Source organism: Equus asinus, chromosome 21 (genome assembly GCF_041296235.1).
Source record: "Equus asinus isolate D_3611 breed Donkey chromosome 21, EquAss-T2T_v2, whole genome shotgun sequence".
NCBI lineage: Eukaryota > Metazoa > Chordata > Mammalia > Perissodactyla > Equidae > Equus > Equus asinus.
This window is the reverse complement of record NC_091810.1, coordinates 12,541,313-12,568,206: the sequence shown is the minus strand read 5'-3', so window position 1 is coordinate 12,568,206 and position 26,894 is coordinate 12,541,313. Positions and strand designations below refer to the sequence as shown.

The 26,894-nt window shown below is 56.0% G+C and overlaps 1 protein-coding gene and 1 long non-coding RNA gene across 3 annotated transcripts in view; one reads left to right on the top strand and one right to left on the bottom strand.

Annotated features, from left to right (window-relative positions):
• EEFSEC (eukaryotic elongation factor, selenocysteine-tRNA specific) overlaps positions 1-26,894 on the bottom strand; it is a 258,809-nt gene that overhangs the window by 3,866 nt on the left and 228,049 nt on the right. The gene's annotated exons all lie outside the window — the stretch shown is intronic.
• Positions 95-26,347, top strand: LOC139041323 (uncharacterized). The gene is made up of 3 exons (XR_011496249.1): positions 95-25,364; positions 25,465-25,576; positions 25,957-26,347. It is a non-coding gene; the product is annotated as an uncharacterized lncRNA (long non-coding RNA).

The window sequence follows — 26,894 nt, the reverse complement described above, 5'->3', positions numbered from 1 at the left end:
CTGACTTCTGTATCACCCTCTCTCCCCACACAGCCTGGCCCGAACTGCATCTTGGAACTGTCCCCTCACCCCGATACACCCGGCGCACTCCTACCTCAGGCCTTTGCATGTGCTGATTCCTCAGCCAGAAGACCCGCCCCCAGCAGTTTCAGAGGCTCCCATGTTCACCTCCTTCGAATCACTGTGCAACCGGCACCTCCTGGCGAGGCCTTCCCACCCCCTCCCCCCAGCTCTATTTTCTCTGATAGCCATTATCACCTTCCAACACACACCACGATTTCCTCATGTTGAAGTTTGTTGTCTGCCCCTGCTAAAATATCAGTTCTACCACCGCAGGGATTTTTGTCTTTCTAGTCACAGCCGTAAGCCCAACACCTGGAACAGTCCCTGCCTCAGGGTAGGTGCTCAGAGAACACTGCTGAATAAGTCAGGACTGGTGAGGCCCTGCTGGGTGAGCACTGGCTGCAGCTCCTGAGCGGTCACAGCACTGACGCGCAGCTCACTCCTGGTCCTAACGAGCAGCCTGAGATCCGTGCACAAAGATGTCGCCACACAGGAAGGCACTCAATCCTCACAACACAATGTGGGAGAAACTGAGGCCCAGAAGCATGAGTAACTGGCCCCAGGGTCACACAGCTCTGGGCAGGCAGAGATGGACTCGGTGAGGCTACGGGATTCTAAGGTCTGTGCGCTCACCACAGATGAGGTGCACGGCCTGTGAAGTTATAAGGGCGCTGAGACCACGGGAGGGCAGTCAGGATAGGGCCACCATGCATGCCACCAGGCAAAATGCTCTAGGAGGCAAAAAGTGACACCTGAGAAGAATTTAAAGTTACACAAAGACAGACTTATCTTATAATGTTAATTGAGAATATTCAGGAATCAAAATTTTCGGAAGAGTTCTGCTCCAGCTATGGGATGCAGAAAGAAAAGACTAGAAGGCTAACCATTAGGCTGTCAGTGGTCAGAAGTGTGGTTACAAGGAACGCTTTCTTCTTGCTTCTACTTTTCTCTACTTGCCAAGGTTTCTACTTGACCCTGGGTACTCACAGGGCTGTTGACTACAGGGCCACCAGCATGGCCTCCGGCACCCAGGCCCAAGCTCAGAGGAGGCACAGTGCTCACCACATGCAGTCTGGCTACGGAATCCATGGGCACAGGGGGAGGCAGAGGGGAGGGGAAAGAGGGCTCCAGGGGAGGGACGAGAGGTGGCTGTCACCCCAGGCCAGGTCTATCTCCACATCCTGGCTAAGGCTCTCAGAGCTGCCATGGGCCAGGAAGCTTCCCAATGGGCCATGGGATCATCTCTGCAGCTCTCTGGCTCTGTCTAGTGAAGGACAGGGACAAGCAGAACCTTGGGAGCAGATGATGCTCATGGCTCCTTCATGGCCGCTGGCAGTCCACGGTTTCTGGCATTGCTGTTGCATCAAGAGCAGTAACTGGGAGGCACAGGCTTAGGGACTCACCCTCCACACTCTCCTGCAGGTCCACCCTTGCTCTCCGTCTTTGCTGCCCTGCCCTGGCACAGGAGGCCTCTGTGGTGCTCCCCTCAGGGGTCGCAGTGCTGGCCTCCTCCCTGGTCTAGCCCCTGGCTGCAGAGGGGTTGTTGTAAGGCACACGTGGACCGCCTGGGCTTGGTTCCACCAATGCCACAGTCTCTCTTCTTTCTTGGCATCTGAGACTCTGATTCCTCCAGCCTGTGCTCCCTCCTGCTCACACTCTGGCCCCATTCTGCACCCTGCTGCGTGCTCCAGCCAGGAGAAATCAACCAGGGCCTCCAAACATGCCACATTCCCTTTGTCTGGAAGGTTCTTCCCCGCTTTTTCTGTCTGGCTCCACAGAAGGCCTCCCTTCTCTGCCCAGGCTGAGCTGATCCCTCCTGGAACCCTATTTAGCATGGTTTTTGCTTCATATGTCCATCTCCCCAGGGGCCTGTGAGGGGGACTGCCTTTCCAGTGCTAGGCACAGGGCCTGGCATGTGGGCTCAGGGAGGGTATGCTGGATGAAAACAAAGGGAATGAGGGCGCCCTCGCCCAGGTGTGCAGGGCAGCAGAGGGAAGGGACACGCTCCTATGGGCCTGTGCCTCTAGGACCAGGAAAGACTGATCCACACACCAGTGCCCCAGGGAGAAGCCCCAGCTCAGATGGCAGGCCCTCCACCCCATGTGACCTAGAGCCTGGCAGGGTGGGCACAGGGTCAAATGAGTTATGTGAGAGGGCCTCAGCAGACGTTTCCCTCTCTTTCTCCCCATATCTCAGGATTCTTGGAACCAGGCCGCCCTGCCCACGTCCGGACGAGCCCAGACCCCAGGATGCAGTGGAGGCGGGCCAGTGCGACCCTGGGGGGATGCTGCTACCCGTGGCTTTCCTTGGGGACACTCTCCCAGGGCCAGGCTGGCCTTTCTCACCAAGCAGCAGCTCCACACAAAGGGACAATGGGCTGGAGGCTGCTGGTCTTGGCTGGGCCAGGAGTAATCAGAGAAGAATGCGGGAAACACAACTGTTTCCCAAGCCTGGCCGCGGGTGCTGCGGGTGCCGCCTGGACACGGCCATCAAAGGCCGGCAAATTGCCTCCAATTGCTGGCGTCGCTTTCATGTTGGGGGCCAGACTGAAAGAGGGGCCTCCACGCCGGTGGGCGGCTTGCATTCCCCAGTGGGAACTGAGCCCTTGTAAGCTGCTTGGGGTCAATGGCCCCCACGGTGGCCCCACGGGGCTACAGCCAATTCCAGCCACTGCAGCACTTCTTCTGGAACAAGCAGCTTTGCAGAGAGCTGGAAGGACAGGGCAGAAAGAGAGCCAGGGCAAGGGATGGGGCCCTCTGTGGGGCCAGCATCCTGGTGATGACGGATGGGCTGGGGAGCTCAGAAGGACATGCCTGGCAACTGGGCTGGGCTGACGTATGGGGTGGCCAGGGCTAGATGGCCACGAGGGCCTGAATTCATCCAGGCCCTGAGTCTGCACTGCATGCCCAGCTTGTGAGAAGGAGGGGATTCTCCAAAGAGGGGACCTCCCTCAGTGAGATGGCCCTGTGCAGTGGGGCTGAGGTCCCTTGCACAGAGTGGCTGCACCTTCACTTGGGCTCCAGCATCAAACTTCACCAGGAGAAAGGGGTTTCCGCCTGCCTGCCCCTGGCTGTGAAGCTGCCCTGCATAGGTCACAGGTGGCTGCGGGAGGTGTGCACAGTGCAGCATCTGACAAGACCCTCTGATGTGGTGTGAACATGGTGGCCTGTGCAGGATGCCCTGCTGAGGGTGAGGCAGGAGGTGGCCTGGCTGGGAGAGGGTTGAGGGGGGCAGAAATGGGAGAGATTCTGCCAGGGCGCAAGCGGCCCTAACACAGGGTAGGGCCCAGTCATGTCCGATGTGCGTACGGCTGCTGTTGCAGAGCAGCCTGCAGGTGCCTTGCCGAGGCGCATCGAGGTCCAAGGACTTGCTCATGGCCCTGCAGTAGTCAGTGGTGGGGATGGAGTTTGAACCCAGATCCCTCTGTCCACCAGTGGGCAGGGTGGCGTGGGCCCTGTATGAGCTTAGCTCTGCCAGCTGGCAGGGATGGAAAGGCTCAAGGAGGATGGGCAAGCTGGTTTTCAGTGGACTGCCCAGAGGCTAGCATGGCGCTGGGAGGGCCTGGCAGGTCAGGGAGAGTGGGGCTGGCCACAGAAGCCAGTGGGTGCCGCCAGGCAGAGAAAGGCAAGACCAGCCTGGAGGGTCCCCCTTCCTGCTGAGCTCCCTGAACTGAACTTTGAGGGGTGCTGGTGACTCTGGATGCTCCTGCCACCTCTCTGTCAGGCCTGGGTTTTCGTGTTTATCCTTGGGAGCTGTTAATGCGGCGGCTCGGGGTGGAACTGCTGCCTGTTTTCCCTCCCTTCTCTTCCTGCTATGGATCCCGTATGTAAACAAAGATGCAATTTGCTTTAAAAAGATAAGGTGATTAAGTTTTTATCAGCCGTGTACTCCGCTGTCCCTGCGACAAAGGGAATTAGGAGAGGCGCGACAGTACAAGGCCCTTTCTCGGAATCTCGCTTTTTCTGAGGTTCTGGAGCGCACACTCGACGGGCTCCACGTGGCCCCTTTGATTGGGCAGAAGCGAGGCAACGGGCGCCCGCACCCCCATTTTGATGTCTTAATGTTGTCTAATTCCTTCTTTAATTTATATTAAGCTTCTTAGCCGCGATGACGAATTCTTCAAAAACAAAAAAGGACCCTTTGCAGAAATCTTACCCACACCATGGAAATTGAAATTACAATGTAGTGGAGGCTTTGGAGATCGGGGGTGCGTGGGGAGGGAAACCAGTGCATTGTGTGGAAGGAAGGATTTTGTTTTAAGGTAAAAAATAAAACCATTCTGAATAGGAAACGACTTGGTTTTGAGAATCAGGCAGACGCTCAATTGTTAGAGGGGCAGCCCAGGCAGAGGGGAGTTTGCTGTCACTTGGCAGTGGGGGAGGAGGGGCAGCTGGCGGGGACTCTGAACGATCCAACATCACCCACTGAGCCACCTCTCATGGCGGTGCCCAGGGCGGGCATGACGCTTACCCGGGGTGGGGCCGTGTCATCCCCTTGCAGGGACTGTGGGGGTCACTGAGGCTCGCAGTCGGGGCAGCTGGGGCGCTGCCCAGAGCCAGACCTGGTGTGCAGCCTGGGAGCTCAAGCAGGGCTGCCCCTTCGCCCGAAGTTGTACGGCCACGAGCAGGGAGCCCACACAGTTTCTCTGGTGGCCTGCCTTAGGCTCCTCAAGGACCTCTTCCCTCAGCACCCCTGCAGGCTCTGCAGGAGCAGGTTCCTGGCACTCAGGCCTCAGGCACTGGCATCCTAGCAGGAACCTTCCGCTGCTCTCTCGCCCTGATCTGCCCTTGGGTCTGTTGCCAAAGAGATCCTTCCAGAACAAAAACCTGATCATCCCTCCCACTTCAGAAATCTTCAGCTATTCCTCAGGCAGGTGTTCAAATTCCTCTAACCAGCCCCTCACCAACTGCCTCCTGCAGATCCTGGGCTTCCTCACTTCCACCATTCACCCCTGCACAGGGCCCCCGCCACTCACCCCTATCCTGGCTCTGTACTAGAGTTCCCTCAGCCTGGGGTGCCCTATGACTCTTGTCTACCTTGCAAACCCCACTTCTCCTTTGGTCTCTCAGTAAAAGTCTTAGCATTTTGTTCGGCCTTCTCTGATGCCTTCCGGTCCTCCTAACTCCAGGGGGACGGAGGCCCTCTATACTCTGCCACACATCCAGACCCTGCGTCCCCAGGAGACAAGGTGCAGCCTGCAGCAGTGGCCAGCAGTTCCAGGAAGGGGCACTACTGGCGACCTTGGCCCACCTGCACCCCTGCCTTGTTTGCCAGTGGGGTGAGCCCTGACAGCTGGCTCTCTCCCAAGGGTGACCTCCCCCAGGTGGTCAGAGTTCACCCACCTGCCCACGTGGCTCCGAACCACCCTCCCACAGCTGGGCAGCCGAGTCAGGCCCTGTCAATCCACAGGAAGCTTGGGGAGCAGGAGGTCGGCTGACTGCCGGTGGGCTGGTAGAGGAGGAGGGAATGCACTGGCCGTCTCGTCCAACATGCTGAGCCCACCCAGATCTGGAGGCCTGCTCCTCAGTACCCCCATGCTCCCCATTAAAAAGATAAGGTGATTAAGTTTGTATCAGCCGTGTACTCCACTGTCCCTGCGGCTGTACATGTGGGCACCAGACTGCTCAGAGGCGATGGGCCAAGTGCTCCATGAATAGGGGTGCTGGACAGGGATGGGGGCCCGGTGACTACAACCTGGGGATGGAGCTGAGCTGTCTCTGAGTGGCAGAGTTTCCGGAAGGTAAGCCTGGGCAGCAGTGCTCCAGGGAACTCTTTCTGGCTGGCCTTCTGGGCTGAGGTTTGACAAAGTCCCTGGGTGGGGAAGGGAGGCTAGAGTGTAGGACCTGGGCTTGGCTGGATCCCTGCTGTGACCCAGGGAAGGAGGGAGGGAGCCCGGGTGAGGTGGGCTGTGCAGGTGGGTGGCCGGGCCAGAGCCTGGCCAGGTCACTGCCACTGCCATCGCCATCATAGCAACTGCTTAGCTGGTGTTCTCAACCCTCCACCCAGCCAGGTGTGTTCAGACAGTATCTCATCCAAGCCTCTCAATTTGCCCTAAGTCACTTTTCAGGCAGGGGAGGTGACTGCTCAAGGCTGCACAGCTTGTAAACAGGAAGCAGCAATTTGCACTCAGGCCCATGGCTTTTCAAAGCTGTCCACCTTGCTGTAGGCCTGGGAGTCTGGCTCCGGGCCCAGCCACCCTAGGGTCCTGCTGCTTCTCACTGGGAACAAACGAGCAGGGACAGCAATGCTATGGGCAGGGAGGTGCAGGGGACTCGAGCTACCTCTGAGGGTGGAGAGGAAATGGCAAAAGACAAGGGTGTGGGTGTGACTGGGGACCACCCTGACTCGGGCAGCATGGCACCTTCCAGGCCTGGGCAGTGTGGGCTGGGCCAGGTGGGGACCTTGTCTCTAGAGACTTCCAGGAATGAGGCCTCGGGCGCCTCTTGTTCTGGGTCCCAGCGGAGGGGCTGCTAGGCCTCAGCTACTGCCCAGACAGATGCTGAAAGTGGCCTAACAGTCAGAAAGGAGGTCTGAGGTGGAAAGACCATCTTGTGTGAGGCAGGCCTGGCCCAAACTGCCCCAAAGATGAGCGCCAGGCAATTCTCAACAGTCATGACCTGAACACCGACGGGAATTCTGAGCTGACACACGCAGCCACTACCCAAGCCGGGCCCTGTGCAAAGTGCTTCTGTACAGCAGTGCTCCTCAATCCACACCCGCCCCAGGGCTGGCTGTCTAAACACAAGGAAACTTAGGCAGAGACAGTCAATAATGAGCCCAAGGCCTCACAGTGAAGACGTGGTGGGCCGAGCTCAAGCTCATGGTCTGGCTTCGGAGCCAGACTCTGCTCTGCTGCACCACGGCCTGACGCCCACAGGGCCACCCTCAAGCACTGGCCCCAAGCCCTGTGCGACCCCCGTCACAGATGTCCACGAGCTCACTTCCCTGATCAACTGTGGCTCTCTGAGAGCAGAGATCGTATCCTAGAGCCTAGCGCAAGGCCTGGCCCAGGAAGGGCCAGAAAAGGACTTTTCCATGCCTCAACTCATGCGAGGCACACTCTCCACTTCATCATTCAGTTGTGGAAACTGAGGCCCGGGGACACGAAATGATCCACCCCAAGGTCACTCAATTGTCGCAGAGAAGTGGTCACATGCCCACTTTACCACCTAGAACCCAAGTGCTTTCCCAGGTAGCTAGGGAAGGAGGCCCGTCTCTCTTCTCTCAGACAGAACTGTAGCTGCCCCCTTTCTGCTGGAACTGATGGTGAGCCCGACTCTGCCAATGATGCCTAAACACGTGCAGGCGTGTGTACACACACACGCATGTATGCACACACACACGGCTCTCAAATGAGAGACCCTCGAGAGGGCAGGGGCCATTCCTTCAGGAGGTTCTGTTCAGCTCCTGGAACACGGTGGCCACTGAGTCAGTCTTTGGTAATTGCCAGAGGATGGTGACCAGGCCTGGGGGTTTTCCTAGAGACAGGCCTCAGAGCCACGTGTGTGTGTGTGTGTGTGTGTGTGGGGGGGGGGGGGCGGGTGACGTGGCGCTCACGGAGATGGAGATCTGAGCCCACTGCCTGAGTCTAGATGCCAGGCCATGTGACGTGGTGGCCTTACTGATCGCTCTGAGCTGTGGTTTCCTCCTGGGTCAGAATGAAGGATGATGGGAGTAACTCACGCAACTGGCCCTGCCTCCAGGAGCCCAGTGTGGTTCCTGGACTCTGCCCGACCTGCCCCTCTGCTGAAACGCAAGGATTTGGCCCTCCTTCAGGTGCCCCCTTCCAGGGACAGCCCCTTGAGGCTGGCAGTGGGGGAGGGGCCGGTTCCTGGTGGCCCCCATGGAGACTGTCCCCACCACTGAGGGAGCTGAATTTTAATACTCCAAACACTCCCTAAATGTACATACTTTTTAAGAGCAGTTAATCTTCAATTAAAATACCTAGAGCAGAAACTAAGATAACTGGTTTAAAAGGTAGAGCTTATTGACAATAAAAGTCTTCTTCATATTGCTTTTCTTTAAAAAAAATTCCACATATTAAAAATGTCATTTTTATGACTTGGGAAAAAAACCCTTATCCAGAATAATGAAGGCGAACAAAGGCCCGGAGAGCAGTCATCTTCCAGCGTCCATATGTGGCATCCTGATTACTGTATCAGCCCTGCTTCCAGAGCGGTGGGAGGGGCGGGCGGAGGTTCTGGGGCAGGCTGTCCTCTGCGTAGCGAGGGAAGGGTGGGTAGCGAGCTTCGGTGGTCCCTATCTAGCTCTTGCTTTGACAGTTGCAGGCTCCAATGGTTTATCCCTTCCCTGACCTGTGAAGGCTGCAGCCAGGGTGAGCGTGGGCTGCCCACCTCTCCACACAAGCACATGGGGCCATGCACAAGTGCAAAGCCCCTCAGAGAAAGATCCTTGCCTTTTCCTTTTTTTTCTCCCCAAAGCCCCAGTACATAGTCATATATCCTAGTTGCAAGTCATTCTAGTTTTTTTATGTAAGACGCTGCCACAGCACGGCTTGATGAGCAGTGTGTAGGTCTGCCCCCAGGATCCAAACCGGTGAACCCCAGGCTGCTGAAGTGGAGAGCACAAACTTAACAACTCCACCACGGGGCTGATGGCTTTCAGGCCCAGGGTAGGCAGGTGTGTGCATGGGGCTGACCCACTCACCTGGCATGCTGGCATCCCACACCCTGCCAAAACCCAGCATGCCCCCTGGGCTGGCTGTACTGTTACTGCACGATGACAGCATTCTTCTCTTTTTTTAGGAAGATTAGCTCTGAGCTAACTGCTGCCAATCCTCCACTTTTTGTTGAGGAAGACTGGCCCTGATCTAACATCCGTGCCCATCTTCCTCCACTTTATATGTGGGACGCCTACCACAGCATGGCTCGCCAAGCGGTGCCATGTCTGCACCCGGGATCTGAACTGGCGAACCCTGGGCCACCGAAGCAGCATGTGTACACTTAACTGCTGCGCCACTGGGCCAGCCTTTACAGCGTCCATTTGACAGCCACTTGCCATGTGTCCACCGGGCACCAGGCCCTGGGCTGTTCCTTCCACCTCAGCTTCCATCTCCTTCTTCTCATACCCAAGTGACTGCATGAGTGGGGCCCCAAATCTCAGTGCAGGGCCTGGCACAGAGCAGGTGTCCACAGGTGACACCAATGCCTCATTCTCACCATGTCATGGTCCTTCCCTTCCTGCACTTTGCACTGTAACTGACTCTTGGCTCATTATCAGTCACCAGCCCTGGGGCTCTCTGCAGGCACGATGGAGATGAACCACCGTACCCCGGGGCCCAGCGCTGTCCCACGCAGCTGCTGATGGGCTAGTGTGGGCCCTCACCCACTGGTGTGTGTCCTTCTTCCCAAACACCGTCTGTGGCTCTGTGCTAGGTAGGATTTAATCTCTTTGTGGCCGCAGGGCTCAGATCCTTCATCTGGCTCCATGGAGGCTATTTTACATCTGCAGAGGCCGCCCCTGAGTCTGGGGGAGTGCACAGGCCTCAGGTCGGAGCACCTCCAACCAGGGGTCCCTCCACCCTCAGGAGTCTTGGCTCCAAGGGGCCCGGGGAGGACTGGCCCAGGGTGGGGGACAGCACCAATGGATCTGAACTAGTGTCCATGGGTGTCTTTGGGCCAGTCCGAACACATGGGAGTTCCCGTCTGGGAGTCGCAGCATGTGTACCACAGAATGGCTGTTGTCACGGCCCATTTCCCAGGCCTGGCCCTGCACCACAGCCGGCCGAGGGAAAGTCACTGGGTCAGGAGCTCCTGGCTCTGCTGGGTACTTGAATCTCAGTTTCTGTGTCTGTGAAATGAGCCAAACAACGCCCTTTCTAGCATGGAGTGGGGAACAGCCTCTCAGAGAGGTAGTGAGCACACGTATGGCAGCCCCTCGGAGAGGGTCTGGCGTGGGGAGGGGCTCCACACATGCGCCCTGCCTGCCCCAGCCCTGAAACAACGCCTTCTTCCTCTGTGTTCTCAGGTCAAGTCTATAGAAGCCTCCGACGTCAGGCGCCTGTGCTGCTCTGTGCACACGCGTGTCTGCTGTAAGCCTGGGCATTTATGGGTGTGAGGGTGGGGGCTTCGGAGGGCTGAGAGCTGGGCTCGGAGGAAGCCCCCAGCCTCTGAAGACCCTGACAGGTTGAAAGAAACCTGGAGGCAGCAGACAGCAAACCCGGGGAGAGAGACTGCAGGCACCATTCCTTCTCCGATCATGGCACCCCACGCCAGCCTGGGGCACTCTCAGCCCTGCAGAGAGTGAGCCTGGGCAGGCACCCAGGGCATCCTGTGTGCCAGGTGGCTCACCTCCAAGTGGGCACAGATGTAGTCACCAGTGTAGTCAGGGGGTGGTGGGGGCAGCAAGAGTTGATGAACAGAATGGCTCAGGAGCCTGGAGAGCCAGGGGGCCTCGGTCACCCTGCCCAGCTCTGCATGAAGCCCACAGCCATGCTGGATGGGGCATGAGGGTGTGTGAGGGCTGCAGGGTGGTGGGCATGCAGCCTAGCATTTTAAGGTTGGAGCTGGGGCTGGTCCGGTGGCGAAGTGTGAAGTTTGGGCGCTCTGCTTCGGTGGCCTGAGGTTCCCAGATTTGGATCCCAGGCACAGACCTATGCACTGCTCATCAAGCCACACTGTGGTGGCATCCCACATGAAAAACAGAGAAAGGCTGCCACAGATACTAGCTCAGCAACAATCTTCCTCAAGCAAAAAGAGAAAGATTGGTAGCAGACGATAGCTCAGGGCCAAACTTCCTCACCAAAAAAAAAAAGGTTGGAAGCACCTTTGGGGGTCATCTGGAGAGGTGAACCGAACCCAGGAGGGGCGGGGGCTCTTCTGCCTCTCGGGAAGATGGAGGAAGTTGGTGCCATAAGATTTCCACAGCTCGGGGCTGGAGATGATTTCATTTCTGGCCTTTTGGAAGCAGTGAGCACACCAGCAGCCACTGTCTTCAGAGGTCAGGGAAATTCAGCAGCTTGCCTAAGGTCATACAGTCTTCATTTATTTGGTAACATTTATTGAGCGCCTTCTTTGTGTCAGGCACCGCACTGGAGGCTGGAGCTATAGACCCTGCCCAGCAGAGCTTATTCCAGTGGGGAGACAGGCCATTCGACCAAGTTAACAAGGCTGATGGTGCCTGGCAGAGTCAGGGAGCTTTGCTACTTTCCAGACAGTGGCAGGGAAGGCCCCGCTGGTAAGATGGCATCTGAACAGAAGCTTGGAGAGGTGTGGGGAGCCACGGCGGGAAGAGCATCCACACTGAGGAGCCAGGCAAAGGTCAGATGTGGGGAACAGTGAGGAGGCCAGAGGGGCACTGGCACGAGTTCATGAAGCCAGAGAGGTCCTGCATGTGAGTGCCTGTGGGTGTGTGCGTGTGCACCTGCACGGCACGGCGTGTGGGCCACTGGAAGCTTTAGAGGAGGGGAGGGTCTAGTGTCTGTCGTCAGGGTCCCCCTGGCTGCTGAGGGCAGCGAGGATGGCCAGAGGAGGCCACCGTGGGCATGGGCGTTGGGCAGGTGTGGAGGGAGAACAGAGAGTGTGGCTGGGCTCCCAGCCCAGTTCAGGGTCGCCTCTAGAGGCCAGCAAGCCAGGGTCTCCCTCCAGATGCTGAGCCCAAATGAACTAATGTCTGGTTAGATTTCTTAATTTGATAGAAGGTCTTTACATGTACGTGCTCCTCCTTCTCAGGCAGTCAAAGCTCTGACCCCTCTACCTCCCCAAACACAGAGACAAGCGAGCAAAAGGTCTCAGAGGTCTCTCTGTGCCTGAGATGGGCAACAAGGAAGTCCCTGTACCACTCTCTGATCCTGCCACCCTCCTGTCCCCAATTGTCCATGGCGCCCCCCAAGGGGGTCCAGTCAAACTGCCCAGCTCGCATGGAGGCTGCAGGCCTCCCCTCCGGCCCAGGCCCAGCTGCAGCTTTACACACACACACACACACACACACACACATGCCACAGGCTTCCCTATGCAAGTTCTCTGCCCCGTTGCCCCCTCTCCTTCCCTCGTCTCACACCTATCTCTCCTACAATGCCTACCACCTCCTCTACAGAATAAATGTTTGCTGAATAAACAGCTAGGTGGACGAATGAATGGAGGGAAGTTAGAGGCCTCAAAGCAACAGCACAGAGTCACTCGCCTGAACCCAGAATGGCCCACCCAGCTCTTCTTTTTTTTAAAGATTTCATTTTTCTCCTTTTTCTCCCCAAAGCCCCCTGGAACATAGTTGTGCATTTTCAGTTATGGGTCCTTCCAGTTGTGGCATGTGGGATGCCTCCTCAGCCTAGCCCGATGAGCGGTGCCATGTCTGCGCCCAGGATTCGAACCGGTGAAATCCTGGGCCGCCGAAGCAGAGTGTGCGAACTTAACCACTCGGCCACGGGGCCGGCTCCAACACCCAGCTCTTTTATTGGGTGTCAGTTCAGGCCCCTACATGGAATGACCCCTCTGAGTCCCACGCCTTGTCTTAATCATGACCTTGGATTGTCAAGACAGTGTAAGTTACATCCGAGTTCTCTAAGGAGGCAGGAAAGCCCCAACTACATTTTCATGAGGCAAAGCATTTTCACAAGACATGGATACCCACAAGGATGTGATGAAACTTTAGGGCCAGTGCCTTCTATTCTTAAGTGAGGTTATTTGAGGAAAGTACACCTACTGCACCTGGCTTCCCCGCCTCTAGGACCAAAATCCCAGTCAACAGCACCTTGGTTGTGCCCACCAACTCAGCCCCCCACCCATCCGACTCCCAGTTGTGGCTGTTTGATCAGCAGCCCACCAATGTGGAAAAGAGGGTGGGACTGGATCCACATGGGCCCGGCCCGATCACAGACTTGCTGTGTGTTCTCTCTCAAGGTAGGCAGTTCATCTCTGACTTCCCATCTGTAAAATGGGCACAATCCCCATCGCACAGTTGATAACGAGGATTAATGCGAGATAATGAGCATGGGAGGCAGAAGAAGCCCCACCAATGCCTGGTCTTCTCTCCTCTCTGGCGGTCTTGATGACAAAGGCAAACGGTGGTGGCTCTGAGAAGTGCCTGGGCAGAGTCCTCATGGGGGTCTGGACTCAGAACACTGGCAGAGCTCGTCGCAGCAATGAGATGAGGTGCTGACCCGGCGCCTGCCTGGTACATGGCAAGCCCTCTGCAAACGTCAGCTGTTGTCATTATTGCCCAGGCTGGCAGCTGTCACTTCAGGGGCTCTGTGTGGTGCTCTCGGTTGCTCTGCCAGTTCACAGTGCAGGACGCTGCCTGTGGGCCCAGAGTTGGCCACCCCAGATCAGATCAACCTTGCTCCAGATTCTGAGAAGTGACTTAGCCCAGACGTGCACCAGCGCTGAGGCTCAGCTCAGATCACGTCAGACAGTCAGCAGGAGATGGGACTCTTGGGGTTAACCCAACGCTCCCCTCTCCTGAGGTCAAGCACGCCATGCTGTCAGGGTGGGTCCGTGAAATCACTGTGTCAAATGAAAACCAAAAGCCCTCCCAATCTTCCCGTAACTGGACCATGTTTATAAGCTGGGGCTTCCTGCAATGAGGTGGCCAAGCCCATCCAGCAGTGTGGGGTTGGTTCCCAAGTACCTGAGGTGGGCCCTCCCTGGGGAGATGACTTTGTCACCAATGTCTATGTGGCTTAGGACAGCCACGTGAGCTCCCTGGGCTGGCTCCTCATCTGGCAACTGAGGCTGAACAGAATCTTTGTGTCCCAGATGGCTGGGAGGCTGCTGGGCAGGACCGGATGGTCAATGCTGAATAGGAGTCCAACGCCCTCTGTGTCCTTGTTGTGCCTGCCCATTCCCATCAAAGCACGTGCCAGAGTGGAGTACTGATTCATTTCCACCTCTCTCCTGGACACTGAGGTCCTCAGGCAATTGTCAATCATCGGGGGGGCACTAAGTCCCCTCAGTGTCCAAGCCCCCACGCTCCCTGTGTAGACCCCAGCCTGCAGCTCTTCCCCAGTGGCTGTCTCTCCAGCCAGTCTCCCCACAACTCCTGTCAGTGGACACGGGGCAGCCTGAGCCCCCGGCTCCTGCTGGCGCCCCGTCTAGGCCTTCCTCAGTCTCTCTGACCAGATGACTTGTCCTTTAGGTGGCAGCTCAAGCTGACTGCCCTGTTCTGGTTTCCCCTGCCCTGGGATGGGTCCTGCTGTGACAGGCCCATGTGCTCCTGAGGGTCCTGGCCCGCACACCGTGAGGAAGGGAGGAACGCAGGCAGTCTCTCTAGCTCCTGACCCAGGAAGACAGAAAGGGGGTGTCGCGTGGACTGGGGAAGGCCCTGGCGATCATACAGTAGACCAGCGGCTTGGGGGAACCTCTGTCTTGAATCAGAAAAGCAGAATGGATAACCCCTTGCCCCTTCCACCTGCTGTCTTCTAGACGGGGTTTCGAAGAACACCTGCCTAGGGTGCGGGCACCTAGAGACGGCAGGTCTGGGCCCTCTCTGCCAGACATGCTAGCTGCACCATGTGAAAACACACGGTCAATGAGCAGAAGGCCTGAGGGGCAGGAGCAAAGGGACTGCAGGGTCACTGACAGATTGCATTAGGGAGATGGGGCTCTTGCATAGCAGTGGCCACATTAAACTTGGTGAGGCCCAGGCCAGGCTGGTCCCCTACTGGAGAGCACTGAGTCCACGAGTGGGTGTTAGGGTAGGGACACAGCCAGCCAGCTGGCTTGGGCAGACAGTGAGACCATGGGCACCCCACCTAAAGGGCAATTTCAGAGCATCGACCACAGGCAGGGCCATCTGCTGGCCCCCAAGTCCCATGACAAGTCAGGCCACATCCTGCTCTCTGGAAGCTCCCAGGCCTAGACTGTGTAAGGGGAGCATGAAGGAGGGGGTGTCAGGGAATGTACTGAAAAGGGGTGATGTGGCAGGGCTGGCAGAAAGCAGGGGAGGAGGTGCTGTGAGCCACGGGGTGCAGGCAAGGCACACAGCAACTGTGGGGAGGCTTGTAGCAGAGGCCAGGACCTTTCTGTGGCTCTCCCCATGGACAGTGACCAGACGGGATACAAAAAGAAAGATGCTGGGACTGAGAGCAGCTGGAAGAAACATGGAGCTCAGAGAAAGGACTTCCTTTCTGAGGCTGTGGTTCTGACATGCGGCTTTGAAAGGACTGTAGAGCCAAAGTCACGGATGTTTCAAAGTGAGTCCTCAGTGGACACGCAGGGCTGTGATGGGCTCTGGCAGAAGCTGGAGGTGAGAGGGGCTCAGGAGGCTACCTGCCGGCAGGCCCTCGTTGTCTCAGCCTCGGGCTTCCTCAATGGCTATCCTCCTCCCAATCTGCCAGTCTTCCTGCAACCCTCATCCCTGGACCAGTTCCAGGCTCCTGGGCCCGGCCTGCCAGTCCCCAGGGTCCCAGTGGACCCACTCCTAGTCTCAGCCACCGCTGGCCCCCACCCAACACGCCACATGCCACCCTGGCTTCTCCAGCTGAGCGGTGGAAAGGCCCGCGGTTCTTGTCAGCCTGCACCGGCCTGCTTCTCCTTGCAGGGCTTCCTCCCTGGGTGCAAGTTCCTTGAGGGGCGGGGCTGTAAGGGGCTCTTCTCTCGGCCCCAGGACTGAGCAGGGTTTGGCACAGGCATTTACTCAGCAAATGCTCACGGAGCATGTTGATTTGGTCCCTATCCTCATGGGGATTACAACAGACACACCCAGTTCTCACCAGTGAACAGCCAGCCAGCCAATGACACCAGAAGCTAATGAGTCCTGGGGCTCTCCTATGTGCACGTCCTCATAAATGTGCTCTTGTGTTTGTCTATTCAGCCTCAACAGCCCTATGAGGAGCGAGGTTTATCATTTTTCCCAACCAAGAAATGAGGAAACTGAGACCCAGGGAGGTGAAGTCATTTGCCCAAGAACACACAGCTGCTTAAGTGGTAGAGCCAGAATCCTGACCCATTTGGGCTTGAGAATCTAAGTTCTCACCATTTGACAAAGCGCCTCTCACAGGCGATGAAAGAAAAAGCAGGTGCTAGGAGGAGACAGGTGCACTACTGCTGAGACGGGGAGGTCAACGAAGGTGTTCCTGGGGGACGTTTTAAGCTGAGACTTGAAGGAGGTGTACAAGAAAGCCACGGGAGGAGACGAGGGGACAGTGCTGTGGGCAGAGGGAATGGCATGTGCAAAGGCCCTGAGAAGGGAAGAAGCTGGAGCTCCTGAAGGAGTGAATTAAAGCTGGTGTGGCGGGAGAGGGAGAGCAAGGGGCCTGGCAGGGGCGGCCAGCGCTCAGACCTGGAGGCGGCAAGCCATGAGAAGCCATCAGCAGACAACGTGGGCCTCAGTGGACTCTGAATGTATGAATGAGTGAGTGAGTGAACAAATGCACTCTAAAAAATTAGAGGAGAGAGCTATGGAAAGAAGGGGTCAACATGTGTTCAGGGACACCGACCCCTGAAGTGAGCTGATCATTCAGAACAGTCTCTGGCTGTCATCATCAAAGGCCCCTGTGAGATATCACCTCAACTCCAGGGAGTGCAACGACCATCCCACGGCTGGATGGGTGGACTGTGGCTGCACCCCTGAGGGTGGCCAGGCCCAAGCATTGGCAATAGGAGCTGGGAAAGCTGGCAGCCTCAAGGCCTGGCAGGGCCTGACAGGAAGCCAGCCACCTGAGAGGCTGACCCTCGGCCCAGTGGTTGGTGTCGGGCTGAGCTGGGCTGGGCCAGGCTGGGTGCCATCGAGGCCTTGATGGGGGCTCCAGAGGGTCCAGGAGTGTGGAGGGTGGGAAGGGAAAATATAGAGGAATTCTGGCTTTGACAAAAGCCCAGGGCATTCTTCACTGCCCCCAAGTGACCCCTGGGCTGGCTGTTTTTGGTGCTGAGCCTAACAGGGAGGGGAGAATGTGGGCATTACCACCCAAACTGCCTTTGTGTAGTTTTGGGGGAGTCCAAGTCCTGGGGAAACAGTCCAGGTGGGCCTCTGTCCGCATGGGCTATGTTGATCTAGAGGCTTCTGCCTCCCAGACCCACCTCATTCCCACTGCCCTCTCAGCCACCTGACCCCACACACCTTACTTGAGCCTCCAGGTCTCTGCTCCTGACCATCCTCACACCCAGATGGCTACCCCAGTGCTTCTCTCAACCCCACAACTGGAAAAGGCTGGCCAAGACCACCTCTTCCAGGGAATCCTGTGTACTGTGTGGACGAGCGCCACAAGCAGAAGTGGGGACTCCTAGAGAAGCTCACTGGACAGGTGCTGAGCTTCCCTTGTGTGGATGGACCCTGCACTGCCTTTTACTGGCTGGGCAGCCTCCTGCTGGCCTCATGACTCTCAGAGCCTCCAGAGCCACATCCGTGGAATAGGGACAATGGTCTTGCCATGTGGGCAGTGGAAAGGGTAAATGAGATGAAGGCACCAAGCAGGGGCTTTCCCCTCACTCCCACTCAGGGCCAACAGGGAGATTTCCATGGTGCTGGCATGGCCCCATCTGGCCTGGACCATGGTCTGGGTCTGACATCAAACAGAAGTGGCTCAAAACTGCCCTCCTCTCTCATTCTAGAGGTGAAACGAGGAGAAACCAGAGGGCGTCTCCAATTCCAGGATGGCATTTGGCTTCCTCAGCTGGGAGACACACAGTCACATGTCTTGCCACACAGCACCCTCATTTCAGTTACTGTAAAGATTTTTCTTTTTTTCCTTAAAGAATAGCCAAACAGTGAGAACTGCTAGTTTTTATCCAAGGAAAACTCAAGCCTGTGTGGGGCGGGGCTCAGGGCCGTTGCCTTGTTCCCAAGCAGAACCAGACCCTGAACCAAATGACCCCAGTGCCCACAGCCCCACGGTGAGCTCCAGCATCGAGGGAGGAGAAAGGGCACCCAGGAGAGTGGCGAGGCCACCCATGGCCCCTGGGCTAGGTGCCTGCCCCCTCAGCCTGATTCCTTCGCCTGGGCCCTGTGACCAAACATGAGGACAGTGTGTATGAAGCTCCGGATTGGGTCTGCTCCAGAGTGGGAAGCTGGTGAGCGCAGTCCCCAGACACCGGGGGTGGGTGCCAGCTCTCAGAGGAGGCCCCACTGACGCTGCAGAAATGAGCATCCAGGGGCCCGGGGTCCTTCATGGCCTGGCCTGGGTCTGCCTGCCTGGCCTCACTGCCCACAACTCCCCACAAAGCTCGCTTCCCTCATTAAATCCGTGGTCATGTCATCTGTCATCATACAACCCCTCCTACCTGTCTCAGCTGACACCAGGTCCCAAACACAACTGCCCACATGGGTGGGAGAAGAAAAGTAGGCTGCAGGCTGTGGGCACTGGAGGGCATGCCTGATGGCTCATTCACATATGGGATGTGCTCAGAACGGACCGAGCATCCTGCTGCTCCTGAGAACTGGAAATCTGGCTCACACGTCATCGCTTCTCTCCCTGATCTAAATCTCACCTGCCCCTAAAGGCTACCTGAGTCCCTCTTCACCCATCGAAACTCTTGGACGACCCACCCAGGACTTCCCAAATCTCTCCTCAGCATCACCATTTTTGCCATATGCATTGCCACCACCTCTATTACTTACTAAATATTTCCTTAAATCAACTTATTAATTCAATTAGAAACGTTATGTGCTACCCTAAGTGGAAACTCAGTAACCGTTGCCACCAATTGAGTACACTCTAAAACAGACAAGTAACAAGGAACATTCTTTGCAGGCTTATCTGTGAACCCCCTCGAATCCTCTTGGATGCCGCTGGGAGGATCTTAGCAACCCCCTTGGGGACCACTGCCCGAGTTGTCTCGCGGGCATTCCTTCCATAGCCTGTTCTTGAACCAACCTGCCTGGCGGTGCCATCTCCTCAGGCCTCAGCCTCCTCACCTCCTGCCTCTCTGCCCAGCCGCGGGCTGGGTGTTGGGGTGCTCGGCTCTGAGGCCCGCTCTGCATGAGGCCCTTGTGCTCTCCAAGCTTGGCCGTGACTTCGGTGGAACAGGACTCAAAAGTCAACGAGGCAGCGCACGTAAAACAGCCAGCGCTGCCAGAACACGGCACGCGGTACGGTCGCTGTTGCCATGGGCTGATGCGTGGCAGGGCTCACAGAGCTCTGTGTAGGAGGATGCCCTGCACACTCGACAGCTGTGGTCATAATCTGGCAGTCTGTGGGTCAAATATGGCCTCTAGTGGTGGTTTAGAAATTGAGGATCAGTTGCCAACATTTAAATATGCAGGCCTAGGCACATGAAAAGGTATTCAACATCATCAATTATTAGGGAAATGCAAATCAAAACCACAATGAGGGGCTGGCCCGTGGTCGAGTGGTTAAGTTCGCGCGCTCCACTTGGGTGGCCCAGGGTTTTGCTGGTTTGCATCCTGGGCATGGACATGGCACCGCTCATCCACCCATGCTGAGGCAGCGTCCCACATAGCAGAACTAGAAGGACCTGCAACTGGAATATATAACTACGTACTGGGGGGCCTTTGGGGAGAAGAAGGAAAAAAAGAAGATTGGCAACAGATGTTAGCTCAGGTGCCAATCTTTTAAAAAAAACACAATGAGATTTCACCTCACACCTGTCAGAATAGCTATTATTAAAAAAACAAGAAATAATAAGTGTTGGAGAGGATGTGGAGAAAAGGGAACCCTTGTGTGTTCCTACCTCCGTTGGTGGGAATGCAAACTGGTGCAGCCACTGTGGAAAACAGTATGGAGATTCCTCAAAAAATTAAAAATAGAAAATATCATAAGATCCAGCTATCCCACTACTGGGTACTTATCCGAAGAACATGAAAACATGAATGTGTAAAGATATATGCCTCCTTGTGTTCATTGCAAGATTATTCACAATAGCTAAGACTTGGAACTACCCAAGAGCCCATCAAAGGATGAATAGATAAAAATGTGGTACATAGATACAATGGAATACTACTCAGCCACAAAAAAAGATGAAACCATGCCATTTGTGACAACATGGATCAACCTTGAGGGCGTTAAGCTAATCGAAATAAGTCAGATGGAGAAAGACAAATACCATAAGACTTCACTCATATGTGGAAGATAAACAAACAAGTACACATACAGATAAGGAGAACAGATTGGTGGTTACCAGAGGAGAAGGGTGAGGGGAGGGCAAAAGGGGTGAAGGGGCACATGTCTATGGTGACAGATACAAACTAGACTTTTGGTGGTGAATATGATTCCATCTATATAGAATTTGAAACATAATGATGAACACCTGAAATTTATATAACACTGTAAACCAATGTGACCTCAATAAAATAAATAAAAACTGTGGGCCTGCACTCCCAGGGCAACATGTGGCCTCAGGTGAGCACACTCTGCCCCTTCCGACAGGGCACACAGTCCCGAGGCACTGCGGTCAGTGTGCCCCCTGCAGTCCTGGCTGGGCCACTCACCCATGCTGCCCATGGGCATTCTAGTTTGCTGGCCTGCTCTAAAAGCCAGAGCTGTGTCTTGTCATGAGCTACAGCAGCCACTGGACGGTGGGCCCTAGGGACTGTCTGGAGAGGCTGGTGGAATCCAGACTGCCTGTCACACCGTGGGGCAGCCCAGGGAGAAGCCAGAGGCGGAGGGAGCTGGGCTGAGGCAGGGGGCCAGGGAACAGTGCCTTTGCCACCCCCTGGCCCGGGCCATGGAGCGGACACCCAGTGCCCTTTCTCTGAGCCCTGTGAAGTTTGGAGAAGTGACAATGGTGGGGGGGTCTGTCTGTACTGCTCCTCCCCACATTCAAACAAAGCCCCAGGGACTGCAGGGGCAGCACAGGGACGCTGGGCAGCCTGGGAACCTGCCTCATCATTGCTGCCACTGTGCGGCAGCCCTGGGCTGGCCCTGTAACACTCTGACCCTCAGTTATTTCATCTGTGAAAGGGGATCACAACACTTCCTCACCAGACCATGGGGCAAAGTAAGAAAATCCCTGGTGTCCTCAGTCCAGCAGATGCTCAGGAAACAGCCGCTGAACGAAGCAGCAGAAGCTCCGTTCCTGGCCACTCTCCTAACAAGTTCTTAACCTTGGACACATCCTGTCTCCAGCCTCAGCTGCATTCACGGGGGAGGTGGGCACTACACCTCCCTCAGGTCCTGAACTCTCTACCTACCTCCGCAACTGGTAAGAGTGTGCAAGCGTGTGTGTGCACCAGGAGGGTAGTGGGGGGCGAGAACAACCATGCCCACTGGACAGGATTGCTGTGAGGCCCACATGAGTCAGCAATGTCACCTGGGCCAGGCTCGGTCCTGAGCATCTCCCTCACATTCATGTCCACTTCTGGTCTGGTTGGCCTCTTATCTCTCTCCACCCCTCCATCCTGGGTCAGTCCCTTCTCCTGGAGCCTGGACCCCCAATCACCTCTGGCCTGCCCCTCACAAAGCAACCCATGAGATCTGGAGGCTCCATTATGCTTCCTGCCGAAGACTCCTCATGGACCGGCCCTCCCTCAGGGGGAACCCCAACCTCTTCAGGCGTCAAGGCATCCTCTGCTCCCCTACAGCCCAGCCAATGTGGGCAGCGAGAGTGCCCTCTCTCCAGAGCAGAGCCATGGCTCCTTCTGCCTGGAACAGCTTTCCGTAGGCCATCTCCCCAGCCCTCCTTCAAGGCTGAGCTCAGTGCCACCTCCTCAAGAAAGTCTCCCTAGCTAGGCCTGGCTGCTGCTTCTCTGTGTCCACAGGCACAGGTGCCTGGGCCCTCCTTCCTGGGGCCCACCAGTCTCACCAGAGACAAAGAAAAATGCCAGCCTGGGAGTGGAAACCAGCCTCTACAGCATTTCTGAAATATTTGAGTGACTCACTCACCTTCAAACTCAGGACATTTGACATGCAATTCTGAATTTCCAGTTTGTCTTGAAAAACCTATCCTCCTATTCCCACCCTGCAGCAGTGGGTGGGGCAGGCTGGGGCCTCGCCTCTGTGCCCTGAGCTGTGCCGTAGGCCCACCAGCTACTCCCTATCACTGCCACGCACTGCTTCTTTCACCCAAGACTGGCTTCCCTCATTGCTGTCCCCTGCCCGTCCCCTGAAGGCACCTGAGTTGGCCCTCTGGCAGTATAAGCATCTGAGCCTGAGCCCCTGCCCCCAGCACCTCTGGCCGAGCCTGGCAGAATGGGAGGAAGGTGGGTGCCCGCCAAGTGATGGCCAGTGCCTGTTGGGCAGGGCTCAGTCCAGCCTGCGCGGCCTGACAGGGCTCAGGCTGCCTCACTCTTAATCTCCCCCAGGAATGAAGTGGAACAGCCAAGAGCTCCGGGGGGCACCGGGACTGCCAGGATCAAACCCTGGCTCAGGCTCAGGTCAGCTGTGTAGCTTCATGCAAGACATATGACCTCTGTGCCTGAGTCCCCTCATCTGAAAGTGGGGACAGCATCAGAACTGACTTGACAGGGTTGTGGTAGGGCCCCAGTAAGTTAATATAATATGAACCACTTAGAAGGGTGTCCGGCACAAAGCAAGGGCTAAACAACAGTCACCACCTCCACCACTGCACCACAGTCACCGTCCCCTGGGCACCTGCCACGCACCGTCCGCTCAGCATGTATTACAGACGTCTATGAGCGCTTAACTGCGCACCAGACCCTGTTCGGTGGGGGGTCAGGATACAGCAGTGTATGGGCTGTGTTTGCAAGCAGGACAGATGTATAACCAATAAGTAAGTGAAGAAGAAAATCTCTGAGAGTGCTAAGTGCTATGACGTAAAACAAAGTGACAGATGGGGCTGGTCCGGTGGCGCAGCGGTTAAGTTCGCATGCTCCGCTTCTCGGCGGCCTGAGGTTTGCCGGTTCGGATCCCAGGGGTGGACATGGCACCGCTTGGTAAAAGGCATGCTGTGGTAGGTGTCCCACATATAAAGTAGAGGAAGATGGGCATGGATGTTAGCTCAGGGCCAGGCTTCCTCAGCAAGAAGAGGAGGATTGGCAGTAGTTAGCTCAGAGCTAATCTTCCTCAAAACAAAACAAAACAAAAAAACCAAAGTGACAGAGAGTGATGGCACTGAGTCCAGGGTGGGAAGGATGCTATTTTGGAAGGGGTGGTCAGAGAGGCCCACCTGAGACCTCAAAAACAAGAAGGAGCTGGCCATGAAGATCTGAGGGGGCAGCATGAGAGGGGGCTTCACTCCGGACCTCCATGGGGCAGGAAGGAGGCTGGTGTGGGGTAGGAGGGGAGGTGGGAGGGGAGAGGGGGCTGTGCCAACTCCCTCCTCACCAGCTAAGGCAGCCTGCCCTCGCAGGGAGGCAGCAGGTGGTGCCCCAATCCAGACCCCACTGCCAGTTTCCTTTTGTGGACAACTCTGAGCTGGATCAAACGTCCTTCCAGCACAAGGCTGGGTGGGCAGAGGGGAAACACGAGGGAGATGGGGAGGAGTGATTTCTTCTTTCTCTCCTTTTCTCTTTGTTCAGGTTCATCCTAGTGCATCTGTGAGCGTATGGAGGGAGAAAGGGCAAGAGTTGAGAGTGGCAGGAATTCATGAGCTCAGAGTGCAGGCTGCCTTTGGCGGGGGCGGTGAGAAGGGGGTTCCTTTTGCCAAAACAATATTTAATTTTTTTAAAGGCAGCTACAAAGCCATGATTAAGCTCAGGGCCCTAAAACAGGCCCATAAAATCGAAAAATATTTATCTGGAAGGGTGGTAAGTCCAATAAAAGTTTTATGAATGTTTTACAACTGCCCTATCAGGAAGCTGGCCTCTCACTTACCTCCCCTGTGAAAACACACACACGCGCACACACACATGCTCACTGGCAGACACACCCGCTCACGGGCACACACAGACACACGCAGACGCCTGCACAGCCGGCCGGCCGGCCCACCGAGCTCCTCCGGGGGGCACTCTCTCAGCCTGTCCGAGTCTGAGGACCTGCGTCCATGGCTCGGCCAAGACTGCAGCATCTCAGCTCCGGGCACGCTGCCTCCTCCTCTGCCGTGCATCCTGGCTCCAGTTACAGTATCTGCCCTCAGCAGCCAGGACCCAACAGGAGGACCAGGTTCTCCTGTCGTCCTCTGTTGGCGGTGGGCCAGCTGGGCAGGCCATCCCATTTTCCCAGGAGAGCCACCTCCAAGCCCAGGAGTTTGAAGAAGGTTTTCTGACTTGAGGCCATGGATTCCTCTCCTCTCAGCCCAGGGGGTTACCAGGAGGTCGAAGACTGCCAGGGGCTTTGCTCTTCAAAACAACCTGGTAGGTGGGTGTTAGGACTCCTATTGTAGAAACAAACTGAGACTTGAAGGCCTTGCCTAAGGTTGCCCAGGAAGTGGCCTCACAGAGATGCATACTCAGGCCTGCCTCTAGTGGTTTCTCCCGTTCTGTGGTTGTGGACAAAGTCCACACCAGGCCCAGGTGCAAGTTAGCCCTTCCGACCTCTCCCACTGCGTCTCCCATTGCTCACCCCTGCCCCTGGCCCAGCCACAGCACTTCTTGCCCTCCGTTTAGTGCCTTTCCTGCCTCAGGGCCTTTGCACAGAGGCCTCTTTGTCACCCTAGTGAACTCTGAGTCAGGGCTAGGTTCTGCTGCAGCGCCACTTCCTCTGAGTTTCATCCAGGCGCCGTGCAGCTGCCCTCTCGCTGTCCGATCTACCCTCTTCCCCTGTGCATCTGTCTGTCAGTGCGTGCTCTTGTGGGGCTGTCTGCCTACTCCTTTTGTGGAGCTCCGGGAGGGCAGGGATGGAGAGATTTCTCTTGCCATCAAGTCTTCGGCCTGAGCCAAGGGTGCAGCACAGTGGAGGTGCACAGACAACGTGGGAATGAGCCAGCCTTGGCTTCCAGGGCCTGGTGGCATAGCAGCTCCTCTGAGGTCCCTACTGCTTCCGGGCTGGCTACTAAAGGCCAAGCCTGACACTGCTCAGGCCAATGCCCACCCTTGCCTCAGAGAACTCATCCACTGCCTGGGGCGAGGCCCGGCCCCAGAAGCCAGTTTCCAGCCGTCAGCTGTTCCCTTTCTAACCACAATAACGGGAGCACTCAGCTGGAGGGAGGGCCAACGAGAAACCAGGCACTTCACAGGCGTGTCCAGATCTCCGCACCTCCCCTTCCTGGAGGTAACAGAGATCTGTGTAATGACACCTCGGGGCTCAGGAAGGGTCCATGCGAACCCACAGCTGTCTAACTGCAGGTTACCTATAAGAAGTGGCCTCAAGCAGAAACGGGACAGAGCAAGCCAGGGGCCCAATTTCTGATTAAATGCCCAGGTTTCCCTTCACCCTCAGCAAGAGCCAATGAGAACCACCAGCTCCACTCTACTGGGGAGGCTGGAAGGATTCCTGCAGAGCCCTGACATTTACGGCTGATCCTGGGCCTCCAAGAAACCAGGCTGAGCACAAGCTTCCCGGAGAAAGCTGCTCCAAAAACCTGATAACTGCATCCTTCCATCAGCAAGAAATGGTAAATGGGGTAAGGCACAAGTTGGTGGGACGAGGGCAGAGGAGAGGCTGGCAGCGTGCCAGCAGGCACCACCACCTAACGGCCCCTCGTTCCCCTACAGATGCATCCATTCCAGGACCAGACACCACGCTTCCCAGTGCCAACCTAGAGAAATGCTCTGACACAACCCTGCAGAGAGGAAAAGTGGGCATGGCCTGCTCGTCAGCAGACAGGTAACATGTGCACAAAGTGGTACATTCAGACCGTGGGATAACATACAGCAGTCAAAGGAGTCAACTGGAACTGCTGCCTGGAACAGCAGGTTCTAAAGTGAAAACAGCAAGTGTTCCAACAATATCTGGTTCAGTGCGAGACCAAGTACGTAAAAACTTAAAACACAAAACCATCAACGCCATCTTATACAGGGAGAGCACAAAGACGCACACGCCCCAGGGCAGGGGAGTCGACGTCACCAGGGAGGGCGGGGGGAGAAACTGGAAGCATGCAACAGAACGTCCACATCTGTTTCATCTTGCTGGTTTCAGGGTTGTCTATTCTGTTCTGTATGGCCTAAGTTTTTCAGGGCTTAAAACAAATTTTATTTTTTTTTTAGAAAATCAAATAGTGACTAGAAGAAGAAAGAGGTGCAGGGTCACCAACTGTGCCTGGAAATCCCAGCTTAAGCACTTACACACTCGGACCTCAGCTTCTTCATCTGTCCACAGGGATAATGACAGCTGTCATGAGAATGGCTGTGCTGACATGTGAGGCTTGAAGCACCTGGTACCTGAAGCGTCTGTGACTGACACCTTGACTGCAGTCAGGCCGGGCCTTCAGTACCTGCTACAACATGAGCCCAGTTACTCCCCTTGCTCCCTATACAACTGGCCTGAGAAGCACCAGAAGCCATGGGACTTAGTCACAGGATAACTGGGGAAGCAATGCAGTGTCCAAGCGCTCTGAGAGAAGCAGTGGCTGCTGTGGGGACAGCTGATGGGGCCTGAGCTTACCTGGAGTCAGGGAAGAGTTCTTGGGGGAAGCTCTGTGACCCCAAAGAAAATACTTCCCCAGTCCTCAGTATCCCTTTTGTTCATGGACTGCCTTCCAAATGGGTTCCAGGCCATAGGTCTTCATTTGCTGTTAGGACACATACCCCAGGACGGCCTCTCCCTCGGGGCCCCATTCTCACTATGGGCACAGTGAGAAGCCCTTGGCACTGCCCCATGTGGATGACATGGGACCATGCCTAGGGCGAGGCCGGCTGGCAGATGGTTTCTGTCCACTGCACTGTGTTTATGTTAATTGCAGATATTTTTAACGTATTGTGTTACTCCATCCATCTTTGTGAACGGTCCGTCTTGTAAAATTCTTTTAATGATGTTATTTTTTCTTGCTTATCTTCAACATCTACAATTATTTATAATATTATTGTCTTTGTTTCAAACATTGGGTATAAACATTGTTCTAACAGTTCTTCGATGGGGATCATATAATTTTTACAATTGCTTTGAAATGCTTCAATGGCCAAAGGGGAAGGACGTTGGTCATTTG